The following is a 13,759-nucleotide window of genomic DNA, read 5'->3' on the forward strand; positions in this document are numbered from 1 at the left end:
TTAATGTTTCCCTAATTCTAACATTTATTAATAATAAGAAAATCAGCTATTTTTTAGTGCAAGGGGTTAATATGGATCACTTAGTAATCCCTGAAGAACTGTAGATTTAATACATGCTGGCATTATTTCAGAAAACAGTGCTTCTAGATATTTACTGTATAATCAGAAATTTATTACTGCAACAATGGATATATGATAATACAATATAATACACACCATGGAGTTATAGTGTACTAAGGCAAAAATTTATCTGAACAATAATTATAATAAACTGAAAAGAATCCTTTGTAAATAGTAAAACATATGTTTAGTTTTTGCAGATATAGGTAGGTAAGGAGTTTTGAACTGTATGGTTCCTTTTTGGTTCTGACCTGTTGTTTTTATGTTCTCTTTTATTTGCATATCACTGAAGAACTAAGACCTCTCATTATTGATATTTTCTGTAACAACCTAGACAAGACCCTTAGTCTTTCTGAACTTCACTTTACTCATAAAATGTGGCCTTTTCTTTGCCATGCCAACTTTGCAGGGTTGTTGAGACATTTCAACAAAGTATCGGAAAAGATGTGCTTCAGCCTGTGTGCTGGTCCTCATTGAGTTGTAGGTGTAGAGGGCAGGTAGTTTTGGCAAATGAATGCCCGAGGAGGGCTGTGTCTTCATGTATAGCACAGCCCTTGTTCAGGTTTCCTGATTTTCCTCATCACAGTTCAGCACCTCCACATCCTTTAGTCCCGTTCTCATTTAATAGCATTTCACTTTATATCTGGTTGACTGTTAGCCAACATTTATCGGGCTTCTGCTGTGTGTCAGGCATCATGCAAAGTTATAGAGGGGATATCGAGGTAGGGGGTCAGACTCTGACTCCAGAGTGCCTGTTAGAATCAGGGATGAGCCCCAAGTCTGTGACATTGATTCTGGCCTGAATTTACAGCCTGCTGGCCTCCTGTATAGACTTGTCTGTCCCTACAATTGGGTGAGCCAGTTCTTTAAAGTACATCTCTTTGTGTGTGTTTGTATACATGCACACATCACACATGTGTCCTGTTGGTTCTGTTTCTCTGGGAGCCCGGATTCCGATACAGTGCTCAGAAAATGCTCTGATTATTGATGCAGAAAGAGGAGTAGGTGTGACAAGCTTGAGGCTTATTGTGGTTTTAGCTATGTTGGGTTTGAGGTGCCTGTGGAATCCACTTGGAGATACCAGCAGGCCGATGTCACCAGGGTGTGGAGAGCTCACACCAGTGGTCTGGACTGCAGATACATAGGTGTGGGAGTCACTAGTGTGTAGCTGTCAGCTGAAGCTGTGTTAATGATTTAAGACAGAGTAGAGTAAGGTGAGAGGTGGAATCCCAGGAAACACTAATATTTAGGGGAGAGGCAGGAAAAAGAGTCAATAAGGAAAACCAGAAAGGAGTGGACAGAGAGGTGGAAGATGAAGAGAGAGTGGGGTCCTGAGAATCAAGGCAGGGGAGAATTTCAAGGAGGGAGTGTGGCACTGCCAAGTGCCATAAAAAGCTGAGAAACATCAGTGTGTGTCTGTGAACTTAGCTCCTAGGCAGTATCATTAGTGGTGTCTGCTTCAGCGTCACAATGCATTACAGCCTGTGGAACAGAGAATCCACGGTGACGAAGCAGAGATACGTGTATGCTGTTGCTATTTCTTAAAGGCATTTACAATTATGAAGTATGAGGATAAGAAGGGCCTGTGGTCCTCTTGAGGAAGGGATGATTTTAGGGGCTCTAACATGTTCAGAGGCTGAAGAGGCAGAGCTAGAAGGAAGAAGGGAGAGAGGGCAAATAATTGATGAAGGTCCCTCCTTGGATGGAGGGACATGCACAGGGGATTGCCAGTAGCATTGCCAGAGGAGGGGTGGCTCTTTCACAGGCATGGAAAGAGGAAAGGCTATTTGGGGATGCAGATATGTCTATAGGAGGTAGGAGGTTAGGGGTTTGCCTTTGTAAAAACTTCCATTTGTGTGTGTGTGTGTGTGTGTGTGTGTGTGTGTGTGTGTGTGAAATGGCAACAGCTGATAGCCAAGGGAAGGTGGTCTAGTAAGGTCTTTGAAGACAACGGTGAGGGTATAAAATTATTGCTGTGGGGCTTGACAGTGGAGGCTGGTAATTGTTCCTACTGTCTATGGAATGAAAGTTACACTCCACAGTCTGATAATTATGAAGTCCTCCACAGTCGGCCTTTAATCAGTTTTGTAGGCTGCCTCTTTTTTTGTTTCATTCTTGCACCCTTATCCTTCAGCCAAGAGGCTCTTTGCTGTAGCAGTAGAATGTGACTGAGAGACAGTCCTGTGGTCCGGTCTTGGCTCCTCTGTTTTAGTAGCTGTGGGATTTTGGACATGCTTTAACTTCTCTTAAGTCTCTTTCTTCATTTGTAAACTGTTCATTAGAACAACAATAATAAGCAATGATGATAATGGTTGTATCAGATGAGAAAACATATTTTAAAGTACTTTGTAGAGGATAAGTAGCATATAAATGGAGCTGGTATCATCAGGTCATGAGCAATCCTAGCTCCAGGCTTTTGGGTAAACTGTCTTTTTTACACATGGGAGTCCTCCCCCTTCTCTCCAGCTATCTAAATTCAGCCTGTATTGTGTAGAGAAATGCTAGCTCCTGTAACAGATAAACTCTGCTGAAATCTCAGTGGCTCAAAACAGTAGATATGTTCATGATCATTTCAGACCCAAGCAGCTGTGTGAGCAGAGGGGGCCCAGATGGATGTCATCCTCAGCGTGGTTTCCCAGGTTGCCTGGGTGTTGATGTCAGCCAGCAGGGTTGTACGATTTGTGCTTTGATGCACCAGGCCCAGGATAAGAGCTGGTGACTAAGGCCAAAAGAGAGAGGGTTGAGAGAGGCACTTGCTAGATAGGAGATGAATTCCGGGTATCTGGGTTTTAGTGTGCCAGAGTGGGGCAGGGGCTCTGAGAAGGCAGGCAGGACCTGTCCAGCCCTAGGACAGAAGCAAGGCCATGTCTCCTGCCTCAAGGGACAGAGCCTGAGGAGTGTTGACCTATGACTGCTTCCTGGTGCAGGCAAGCACTACAAGGGTTGGGGGTACAACCAGGGTGTTTATACACCTTCTCAGGTGAACTTCCTAACAGCTGGCAGACAGACGCTGTTTATCTTTTTCAAGATGAGACAACTGATGAGGTGGCACCTTGTCAAAAGCCACACAACTAATAGGCTGCAGAGAAATGAGCTGGTACTTGAGTTTTTGACGTCAGAGCCCTTGGTGGTGAAGCCAGGAAATATCCACCTGGACAGCTGGAAAACCTGGCCTTTGAAGTTTGTTTGAGGTGAACCCCTGAGCACAGGGTGGAGGAGGACCCCTGTGGTGGCTGTTCCTGTATAGGTGACTCACCCTTTGGCTACTCTGGCTGGAGGAGGGAAGGCAAGAGAGGAACATTCCAGGTGGAGGGAGCAGCCTGAGTGAAGATCCTAAGGCAGAAATGTGCTTAGAAGGCTTGGGGACCGAAAGGAGGCCGAGTTGGTCCATGACAAGCAGGTGCATGAGAAGAAGCTGGAGAAGGAAGCAGGGCTGGGTCACACGGGAACGTGCAGGCCAGGTAAGGAGTTAGGATTTATTCTAAGGGCCTTGAGAATGACTGTGTATTTTGAGTGAAGGTAAGGTGGTCTGATTTATAGTTTACAGAACACCATTCTGGTTGTTGTGTGGAGAGTGGGTGGAGGGAAGGCCTATATTGAATGTAGTGAGTGAGGGAAAGAGGGGAATTTGAGAGGAGAAGTGAGTCCGGAGCTCAGGGCAGATGTTCAGGCTGGCAAAGAAAATATGATCCTGTATTTCCCGTTAGCTCATTCCCTGTTCTTAGCTAAGCTTCCTGCAAGTAGACTTATCCACAGTTTCTACTTCCTCACCTTCTCAACTCAACTCTCTGTGCTCTGGACTCTGTCACACCACTTCCCTGAAATGTTTCGGGCAAAGGGCACCAAGGCCCTTTATGGTTAGCCAGGCCTTTAGCTCTTGATTTGACTCCTGGCTTGACTTGTGTCAGATCACACTGTGAGCTGTTCCTGCCTTCAAAGGCTCTCTTCCTTAGCCTTCTGTCTCTGTGGTCCCTCATCCTGTGATCCTTTGTGGTCTCTAAGTTTTCATGCCAGCCCTGAAGTGACAGAGTGCCCCAGGCTTCAAACCTTGGTCCTCCTGGGTGATCTCTGTGCCTTTCTGAATAAATAGCCCTCCCCACCCTTCATCAGGGCGATGCCTACTTGCCTTTTCTGTTTCCTTTCAGGTGTCCCCTCCTCCAGGAAGCCTTCCCTGACCCCTCAGGCTAGGTTAGGCTCCACTTCCCTGGCTTTTCCATTTCTCCTGGAGCACAAAGTAGATATGATAGCACTTAGCACACTGCTTACTTACTTTGTCTCCCAGTCTAACAGTGCTTGAAGGATAGGATTACAGTGAAATGCCCTGTGATCTAGGACAAAGATTGCTTTCTCCAGTTCAGGTGAGAGCCTCACTTTATAAGGAAGGTATCTACCCCTGATTGTATGTCCTTTAGTAGAGCATTCATTTCTCACTGAGTCTGAGGGCTGCGACTTCTGGTGTAATATCTTCTGTGAGCAGAAGGAATTAATTTAACTCAAAGAAATTGTGTCCATCTTCTGAAAGGAAAAAAACCCTGAGAATTTAGGAATATGAGTTACTTTAGAAGAGCTTCCAAAGACGTGCACTGTGTGGTAGTTGGGTCTCCACTCCCTCACTCCCACCTCAAAAGCCTTATACATTAGCCTCATATTTTGTGATTCCACAGTTCTGGGTTTGACATTACAGTTGCCTTCATGGTGTGAGCACTAACGTTTTCCTGAGTGGGATTCTGACAGCCTTCAAAGGCAGCAGATAAGCCGATGAACCTAGCATGAGCCTTGGCGTTTATGTCCTTCCCTCCTGCTGACCAGCTCACTGTGTGAATGAAAAAGAAGAGCTGGGGAGAGACAGAGAAGTATACACTGAGGTGTACAAGGCACACCTGGAATTCACTAAGGTTCTGGGCAGTTAGTGTCACTAAATTCTCATGCTTCTCTTTCAAATGCCTTTTTCTACTCTTTTGAATTCTTTCTTTTTTGTATTTCTTTCAGTTCCAAATCCACTGTATCTTTTTTGGGAGACAGAACAAAGAAAATAAAATGTTGAATCACTTTCTTCTCAGTGGCCTGACTTTTAGAATCTTTCTTGATTTTTCCCCCCAGTGTTTAGTTTTCTGAGCCTAACAGAGCAAAAAGCAGAGATGCCTTTGTCTAAATGAAACTCTTAGCTTCATTACTCCAAATAATGCTACAGGTTATATTTCTGCCTTTCTGATATAGCCCTGGGCTGATTATTTTTTAAGAAAAAACAGTACGAGGTTGTTGTTATTTATTTTTAACTATAGACATCTCTCAAGTGATATAAGACTGCCTAAGTATGTGTAATAGTGGGTTACATTTGAGCCCCCATATTACTTTCTCAAGGTTTTTATTGTTATCATGATGAGAATTGCTTGTATACATGAGCTGCACTCTATTGATTCCACTTATACTTATTTCTGGTGTCCAAACAAGACATTAGGATTTCAGACTCTCTAGGAAGTGGCACAGGGTTTTTCAGTATGTCCACTGGTGAGATGCCAAGTCCCCTTATGTAGGAGACCTCTCTGTTAGCTGGAGAACATTCTTCCTCACAGGAAGCTACACGCTGTGTCTTATGACTTTTGACCTCTTGGATTTACTTAGTCTCTCCCACCTTATACAGCATATACATCCCTTCAGGTACTTGAAGACAGCTTTCATCTTCCCTTTTGTCCCCGAAGCCCTTCTCTCCAGAGTGTCGATCCCTGGTTTCTTCAGATGTAACTTCTTTCTTTTTTTCTACATGTTGTGATCCTAATAGATCATCCCAAGGTTTTGTTAGCTTCACTGGTGGCTTAATCTCTTACTGAACTTACTCTTAGCTGAAACCCACCTTCATGGAACCCACCTCTGAGTGGAGGTTTTAAAATGCCTATTTAATGGAATATTTTTATCTTAGTGGTCTTAATAGTAAAGCATTTAATAAAATGCTTCTAATAATATTGTAATATACTCCCCCTTAAAACAAAGGCTTTTAAGTCCTGGGGTGCAGGTAAAATGCCAGGTAAAAGGCCATAGAATTTGATTACTGTAAGCCAGAGGAGACTTAAGTAATTTCACTCGTGTCTGATAGTAAGAGCTAGCATTGACTGAGCCCTCACTACATGCCAGCCACTGTGCAAGGAATGTTACACATATCATTTAGTGTAATACTCACATCAACCTTGGTTAATAAAGATATCATTAATAGCAGATACTGTTATTGACCTTATTTTAATGATGAAGAAACTGAGGCTTTGAAAGCTTGGGACTTGTCCCAGGTTTCACATGTTGCCCTGCGGCCTAGACCTTGAGCTGTTAATATGCCACTGTTATGCTTCTCAAACACCTTTCTGCTGGGTAAAGCTCTGTGAACAGCTCCCTTCTCTTGGGCCTCATATTTAGCAATCCAGTCTTCCTAACAAAAATGTAAAATTTAAAGAGGAAGAATTAGATGGTTCTTTGCAACTCACCAGGGCACCTAGAAGAGCGTTCTGTATGTAGTGGGTGCCTTCGGTAGAACTGAGGTCCTCTGTACCATGTCTCCAGACCCAATACAAAGAGATTAAGCTCTGTGAGTTCTTTAGTCTTGGGATGACTAGGGCTTCTCCAGACTCCATAAGTCCATCTTAAAGCAGTACAAGTCTAATGCCATCATGGGAGGTTAGGACCGAACCTTTGTTTTGGCAACTGGCTAGCAGAGACCACATGGGAGACAGTATGCTATTGTAGTTAAAGGTGGACTGGCAGCCAGATAGCTGTATTCAGTCCTGGCTCTGCCTGACATACTTACCCTCTGTGGGCCTCAGTGTGTTCATTTCCTGGGAGTTGGGAGGGAGAGAAAGGTATGAGGGCAACAGGGAGTTGGTTACTCCACATTCTTTTCCCACTCTTTCAGAGGTTAAAATAGCCCTTTTGGTCCTGGGGAGTCAGTTCTTATGCCTTGTCTCCCAACACCACACTTGAAACAGTGGTGCAGTTGGAGGGATGGGACTTTGGAAGGCTGTTGTTTCCCCTTCCCCCAGTTCCTAAGAGATTGGTGATTTGGACACCATTACTAATTTGGGGTAAAACTGGTCTTGGTAACTGAGCTTGGACTGAGAAATTAAAATGTGGGTCTGCCTAGAACTTCTCCCCCAATTCACAGGTCCCCATGGGTTTGGGAACCGGTATTAATTGCCCTGTGGTCTGAGGAGAGTTGCTCAGGTGTGGGACTACTTCAGGCCTGTTGGGGAAGCGCCGGCTAGTCTGTGAGTCTGGTACCACAGAATCGTCATGTCCAGCCTATTTGTGCATCTCAGCCTGAGATGAGCTCTAGAATTGCCCAATCTCCCTATGATTCAGGTGTAAATGATTCTAGAATGCTGTAAATAGTGTCTCAGAGTCCTAACAGGAGAAGTTGGTATTCTCAATTAAGGATAATTCCTGAGAGTTTACTTAAAGAGATGTGTGTAGGATGTAGCAGAAACTTCAAGGGACAGTGCAGGAACCCCGATGTTCTAAGCTCTGATGGGACACGTGGATGAAGTGGTTATTAGAAGCCAGAGGAGATTGTCATTGAGAAGAGGCCACCTTGAGAGGATCTGTGACTTTTGCTTGTGGGATACACCCAACCAAGTGGAATGAATCCCCTTAATCTCACCTGCCATCTCCACCTCATTTCTTTCCTTTAATCTCTTTCTGGGACTCAGCATTGGACAAATGCAATCAGAAGCCAAAGGGCACAGGGGCCTATTGACGTGATCAGTAAAGATCAGAATGCCAGGGCAGAGAGCAAAGTGGAGAAGGTGGAGCATGCATCTGGAGGAGCAACAGGAAGATGTTAGGCATCAGGACTGCACAGTGTCAGAATGGTCAGAACTTGAGTGTGTGCACTGTGTGTGTGTGAGGCAGAAGGTGGGAAAAGGGACCTGATAAGTGTTTCTTGAGCATCACCATGTGCTAGGGACTTTTCTCATGACACAATCACCTTTTGGGGCAAGTAGTATTTTCTTGTTATAGATGTGGAAAACTTGAACCCAAATCTCTTGTCGGCTCTGTCTTGGTGATCCCTGTGGTGACAGATGGAAGCCAGATATCCCTAGCATCTGACTCTGGCCTGTTCCAGAAAGCCACAGTTCCTGGCATTGCTAGGAGAGCATGGGAGGACTGTAAAAGAGCTGCTGTGTATTTTTTTTCTTCCCATCTATGAACTTGAAGAGAAGGGGAAAGAGGAGGAAAAAAACTCAACTTGGCGTGAAAGATGTTAAGTGAGATCAAATAAGGTGAAAAGCAAAATAGGATCCAGAAGCTTAGTTTTGCTTTGACCCAAAGTTCACGGACGGCTGCTGTACAAAGTCCTTTTTACTTTCCACAAATGTTAAACACCTTTCATAACATGAATCTCATTATCTTTTACTTTTGGTTGTTTATGTACTTAAATATCTTTATAAAAGACAACCAATTGACCATCAAGATCAAACTATGTGTCAACTTTGTTAATTCATTTCTTGCTAATGTACATTATTATACTTAAGAGCTAAAATTAATTTGGTTCTTGATACAGTCATTGTAAAAATATTGGACAGTTAGCAGTGAAATAGAAATTTTAAGCACAAAAAAGAGGAATCCTAACACCCTGAAAAGTGAACTTCAAACTTTTTCCCCTAGTTTTTGTTACATGCATGCATAAATTTTACATGGCTGGAATTGTGCAAGTTTATATGGTTTTCTTGTCTTATGAGTATTTTTCCATGTTGCTATATAACTTCATAACTATTTATACTAGTTTATCAATTTACCTTAAACATCTTCCTACTTGTTGGATATTACTCCTTATTTGTTTTCATGCCATGAAAGACAGTGGTGGTTTTGTTGAACATTTAAGTGGTTTATTTATTATTTTTCTTTATAAACATTGTTCATTTGCATATTCATACATCTGGTTTCCCCACCTCCTCCCTCTTTTGTTCTTTCTGGCAGAGAGAAAGGAATTGTTATTTTTTTAGGATAATTTCTTAGAAGTGGGATGAACTTTGAAGGTATATCAAGGAAAATTATATAATAGCTTTAGGGTTTCAGAGAAAATCGAGATTACAATTAAAATGAGTAATTAAGCAGAGTCATTGCTTAAAATGTTAATGTGGATTTTCATTTTAAATCCTAGGTTTTAAAATTTTTTGCTAAAAAAGAAATTAGGCATCATTTATATTTACACACAAAATTCAGCTGGAACCCTAAGCTGTGATTAAGTTTTAAAACATTTGTTCTTGGCTAAATTCAATGTAGTATAATTCTGAACAAATCTTGTGTTTGATTAATGATATTGGCCCCAGTTATCCTGTAACCCTGAAGTATTAGTTATGGCCTGGTAGTCCCCTGAGCTTCTCTCTGGGAGGTGGTCATCCCCCCTTAACTCATTCTGCTCAGCCCTGGGGAGCCTGGCCACTTCTATTCCCTCATTTGCAAAGCTGGAGCCCTCTGGCCAGAGGGGCTTCCTGATATGGTGCCTTTGTCTTTCCACTTACCTTCCACTGGCCATAGTTCTGCTTTCTGGAAAAACAGACAGGTTTTTCCCACTGATCAGGAAAATTCAGAAAATCAGAGATCAGTTCTAGTTTTTGCTTTCTGTGTCCTTAGCTCCTGGCACAGTGCCTGGCACACAGCAGATGCTTAAAAACACATTTGTAGAATGAAATGTCTTGAGACAGTCCTTCAAATATGTGACTACAACTGTGATGTCCTCACTTAGTTGCCTCTTCTTCAGGTTTCATATCCTCCAGTGTAGCCATTCCTCATGATAGACTCTCCAGATCTCTTTCCCTCCCAGTCTGTGGCCACAACTTGCTGTCATTCTGTCATAATAAGTGGCCAGATCTGCAGCAATACATTCAAATGTGCAATACTTTTTTTTCTTTAGCAAATCCCCAGTTGCTTATATCTTTTCACATGACCTGCTGTCAAGCCTGGTCCCTTCCCATACATACTTGTGCAACTGAGTGTTTCCTTCTAGAGTAATGTCACTTGATGTTTGATGAGGGCTCTTCAGAACTCTCATGTGAGCCATTAGTAAAAATGAGGAACAGGGAGGCCTATGGAAGGGTCTGTGGAAACATCCCTCCAAATTGACAGTAATCCTCATGCTTTTCAGACTGTGGTGTTCATATACACTACCTGGGAATTTGGTTAAAATGCAGATTCTGATTCAGTAGGTCTGGTGCAGCCTGAGATTCTTTCTTTCTAACAAGTTCCTAGGTGACACTGCAAGTCTCTCACATCAGATTTTGAGTAGCTTTGCTGTACCCATCAGAGCCTCCAACAGAAACTATCCGATGCAGGTACTTGACTCTATACGCAGAGGTTTATTTCCTATCTCATTAGATAAATGAAGAAACCATGAGTGGCGATGCTGCACCAGCTCCCAAGGGTTGTGTACCTTTCTGTGCATTGGACCCTTGCACAGGACCCATAAGACAGTACCTTTGATTGGACCCTTTTTACCAGCCCAGCAAGCTGTTATCCAACGCATTTGGTATCTTTTCAAGTTTCTTGTCATCTGGACACTTGATAAAGCACTCAATGTATTCTGATCACTTTTTAAAAAAATTATTAATCTAGTACATTTTCATATACCAAAAAGTTACCAGCAGAGAAAGACAAATACCATATGATTTCACTTATTTGTGGACTCTAAAAATAAAATGAAAAAATTAGCAGTAGACTCACAGACTCTAAGAAGTGACTTGTGGATACCATGGGGGAGGAGTTAAGATGGGTGGGTGGAGGGGGGATAAAGGGGCACAAAAATTCTCAGTCATAATATAAGTGGGTCATGGGAATGGTAGTGCAACATGGAGAATACAGCCAATGATTCTGTAACATCTTTCTATGTTGACGGATAGAAACTACACTAGTTGGAATGAGGATTTAATAATGTGGGTAACTGGTGAATCACTGTGTTGTATACTAGAAACTAATATAAGATCACGTATCAACTATATTTCAATTTTTTAAAAAATTTACTCAAAGAAGAACTAAATAGATACTTTTATTTAAAAAAATCATTGGTTAGAAAGTATAGTGTTACTGATAAAATTCTTCTGTAAGAAATGTTATGGGGCATCCAGGTTTTTTTACTTGATTGGAATTTGGAGAAAATGGATGCAGTGTTGAAATTACATTCCTAAACTGAAAGATACTCATGCAGCTGGCAACCTTGCAGTAGTAGATTAGTGAGTTCCGTAGAACTAACTCCCAAGGTGGGGAGGTCATGAGCACCTGATCCTCCTTTTCTCTAAACTTTCAATCTTTTAGCTTAGGGAATGAATGCTTTTCTTTTGCCCTTTGTTCAAGTCTGATAACACTGTGACCAAGACTTTTGGTTATTTCAAGGGATGATTATTATGTGAAAATTTAGACGACCAAGCATTCATGCTTGCTTATTTTGTAGAGCTCATTGTGACCTAGTCAGTAGGGCTCGTCTCTGCATTAAGGATTCTCTACCTCTTTGTGAGATGACCTCTTATATCCTCAAAGGCATAGGATGAACAGAAAGAAGAATACTGCTAAAGTTATTGAAACAGAAGTTTTGCTTTGAATTGTTCTGCAGCCCTAGGGGTAAAGGGCTTTCTGAGCTCAAAGTTTGTGCTTGAAGACTGAATAGCATTCTCCTTCCCTGAGCAGGCCTCTGGGCTGCAGTGTTCTTGAGGGGAGAGGATGTCAGACTCATTTTCAAAGTGCACTCTACCCATTGCACTAGTCATGGCAATTTATAGCCTGGTGGTTGCAATTGTCATAACAGCCCCCATTCACCCCCACCCTCCACAGAATCATACAATCCATTAAATTTTACCTACATGGGTTACCTTTTTGTTTTGAATATAGTAGGTGTGGCCAGTCCCCTGGAAGGTATGCTGCCCACTGAATATCAAAAACCCCTCTCTCCCTGTGCGCTCTCAAAGCCCTTAAACCCCAAGGTCACCATTTGAGCATATGGGGGACAGGTAAGCATGTTGCCACAGTGCTTCACTTATTAACTTCCTCCCTTCCCATGGTCATGGTTTTCCATGGTCAACCAGATGTCTCTGTTCTTTTAGGGGTTCATATGCAAGCAAGCACAGTTGTAGCAGCAATCATCCCTTCCCTTTAACAATTTTTTTCATTATAGTAATTTTCATTTGAAATGTGTTATGAACCTCCATGAGCCCATCCCATAATCTCAACAATATCAACATCTTTCTAATTTCGTTTCATTTCCCACCCCTCTTCATCCTCTTTCCTACCTACCACCATACCAAGAGCCCTCATCTTTTGATCTTTCAAAGCAAATTCCAGATACCCTATCAATCCATGTATGTATAATACATAAAGTATGTAACTTAACAGAGAAATATTTTTTTTTGAGAGGGCATCTCTCATATTTATTGATCAAATGGTTGTTAACAACAATAAAATTCTGTATAGGGGACTCAATGTACAATCATTAATCAACCCCAAGCCTAATTCTCAACAGTCTCCAATCTTCTGAAGCATAACGAACAAGTTCTTACATGGTGAACAAGTTCTTACATGGTGAACAGTGCAAGGGCAGTCATATCACAGGAACTTTCGGTTTTGATCATGCATCATGAACTATAAACAATCAGGTCAGATATGATTATTCATTTGATTTTTATACTTGATTTATATGTGAATCCCACATTACTCCCTTATTTATTTATTTATTTATTAATAAAATGCTGAAGTGGTAGGTAGATGCAAGATAAAGGTAGAAAACATAATTTAGTGCTGTAAGAGGGCAAATGTAGATGATCAGGTCTGTGCCTATAGACTAAGTATTAATCCAAGCTAGACAAGGGCAACAAAACATCCACAGATGCAGAAGGTTCAGAGAAATATTTTTTTAAAAACTTTTTTACTGAAGTATAATACATGTAAAGAAAAATGAACGTAAGTATAGAGGCTGTTGAATTTTCACAAACTGGGTGGACTGATACAACTGGCATGTGGATCAAGAAATGGCATCACCTGCACAAAACAGTGGACTTCTTCTGGATGAATTCAGTGTTAATCTCCAATTTGTCCTTTACTAAATATTCTAAACTTATTCTGGGACATAACTGAAGTTTTTATGGTATGTCCACAGTTTAATTAGATAAATATAAGTAAGTTCTCATTCAAACTACATAAAAGACAATTTGACTCTAATTCTGTTCAACAAACAAAATCAAGTGTTATTAGTTTCAATGAGGCAGTTACTCTACCAGTGGGATTAATATGTTTAGATAATTCTAACTCCTAAATACCAAAGACAGTGTCTTTCAATTATGTCACAAAAGTTTAATCCTGTAACTAAACATTAAATTAGGAAACCTCGATCAGAGGAGGAAGACCACAGCAACAAAAATTTTGTTTCAACATTGATAATAATTAAGTTGCTTTAATTTCAGTGAAAAATAAGCAGTAAGGCCTATATTCAATCCAGGTTGAAAAGTTATAACTTATATGTGTTAACAATGATTGATGAATAATACTTTAAAAAACTCCCTATCAGGACATTAACATACCTAAAAATAGCAACAAGTTCTTTAGTATCATCTAAGACTATGTTAAAATTACCCTGATTGCTCAAAATTGTCTTTTTTTTTTTAGATTCACACTTTAC

General features: G+C 41.4%; 1 protein-coding gene across 13 annotated transcripts in view; it reads left to right on the plus strand.

Annotated features, from left to right (window-relative positions):
- Nucleotides 1-13,759, plus strand: part of ZHX3 (zinc fingers and homeoboxes 3) — a 137,893-nt gene that overhangs the window by 27,042 nt on the left and 97,092 nt on the right. For 2 of the 13 annotated variants that reach the window (XM_037012840.2, XM_037012845.2), the window contains exon 1: nt 2,127-3,581. The exons of the other annotated variants lie outside the window; for them this stretch is intronic. The gene's annotated coding sequence lies outside the window, so the exon portion shown is untranslated. Of the gene's footprint in view, nt 1-2,126; nt 3,582-13,759 lie in introns of those variants that run through there. 13 annotated transcript variants of the gene reach the window in all.

The sequence above is a fragment of the Manis javanica genome, chromosome 5 (genome assembly GCF_040802235.1).
Source record: "Manis javanica isolate MJ-LG chromosome 5, MJ_LKY, whole genome shotgun sequence".
NCBI lineage: Eukaryota > Metazoa > Chordata > Mammalia > Pholidota > Manidae > Manis > Manis javanica.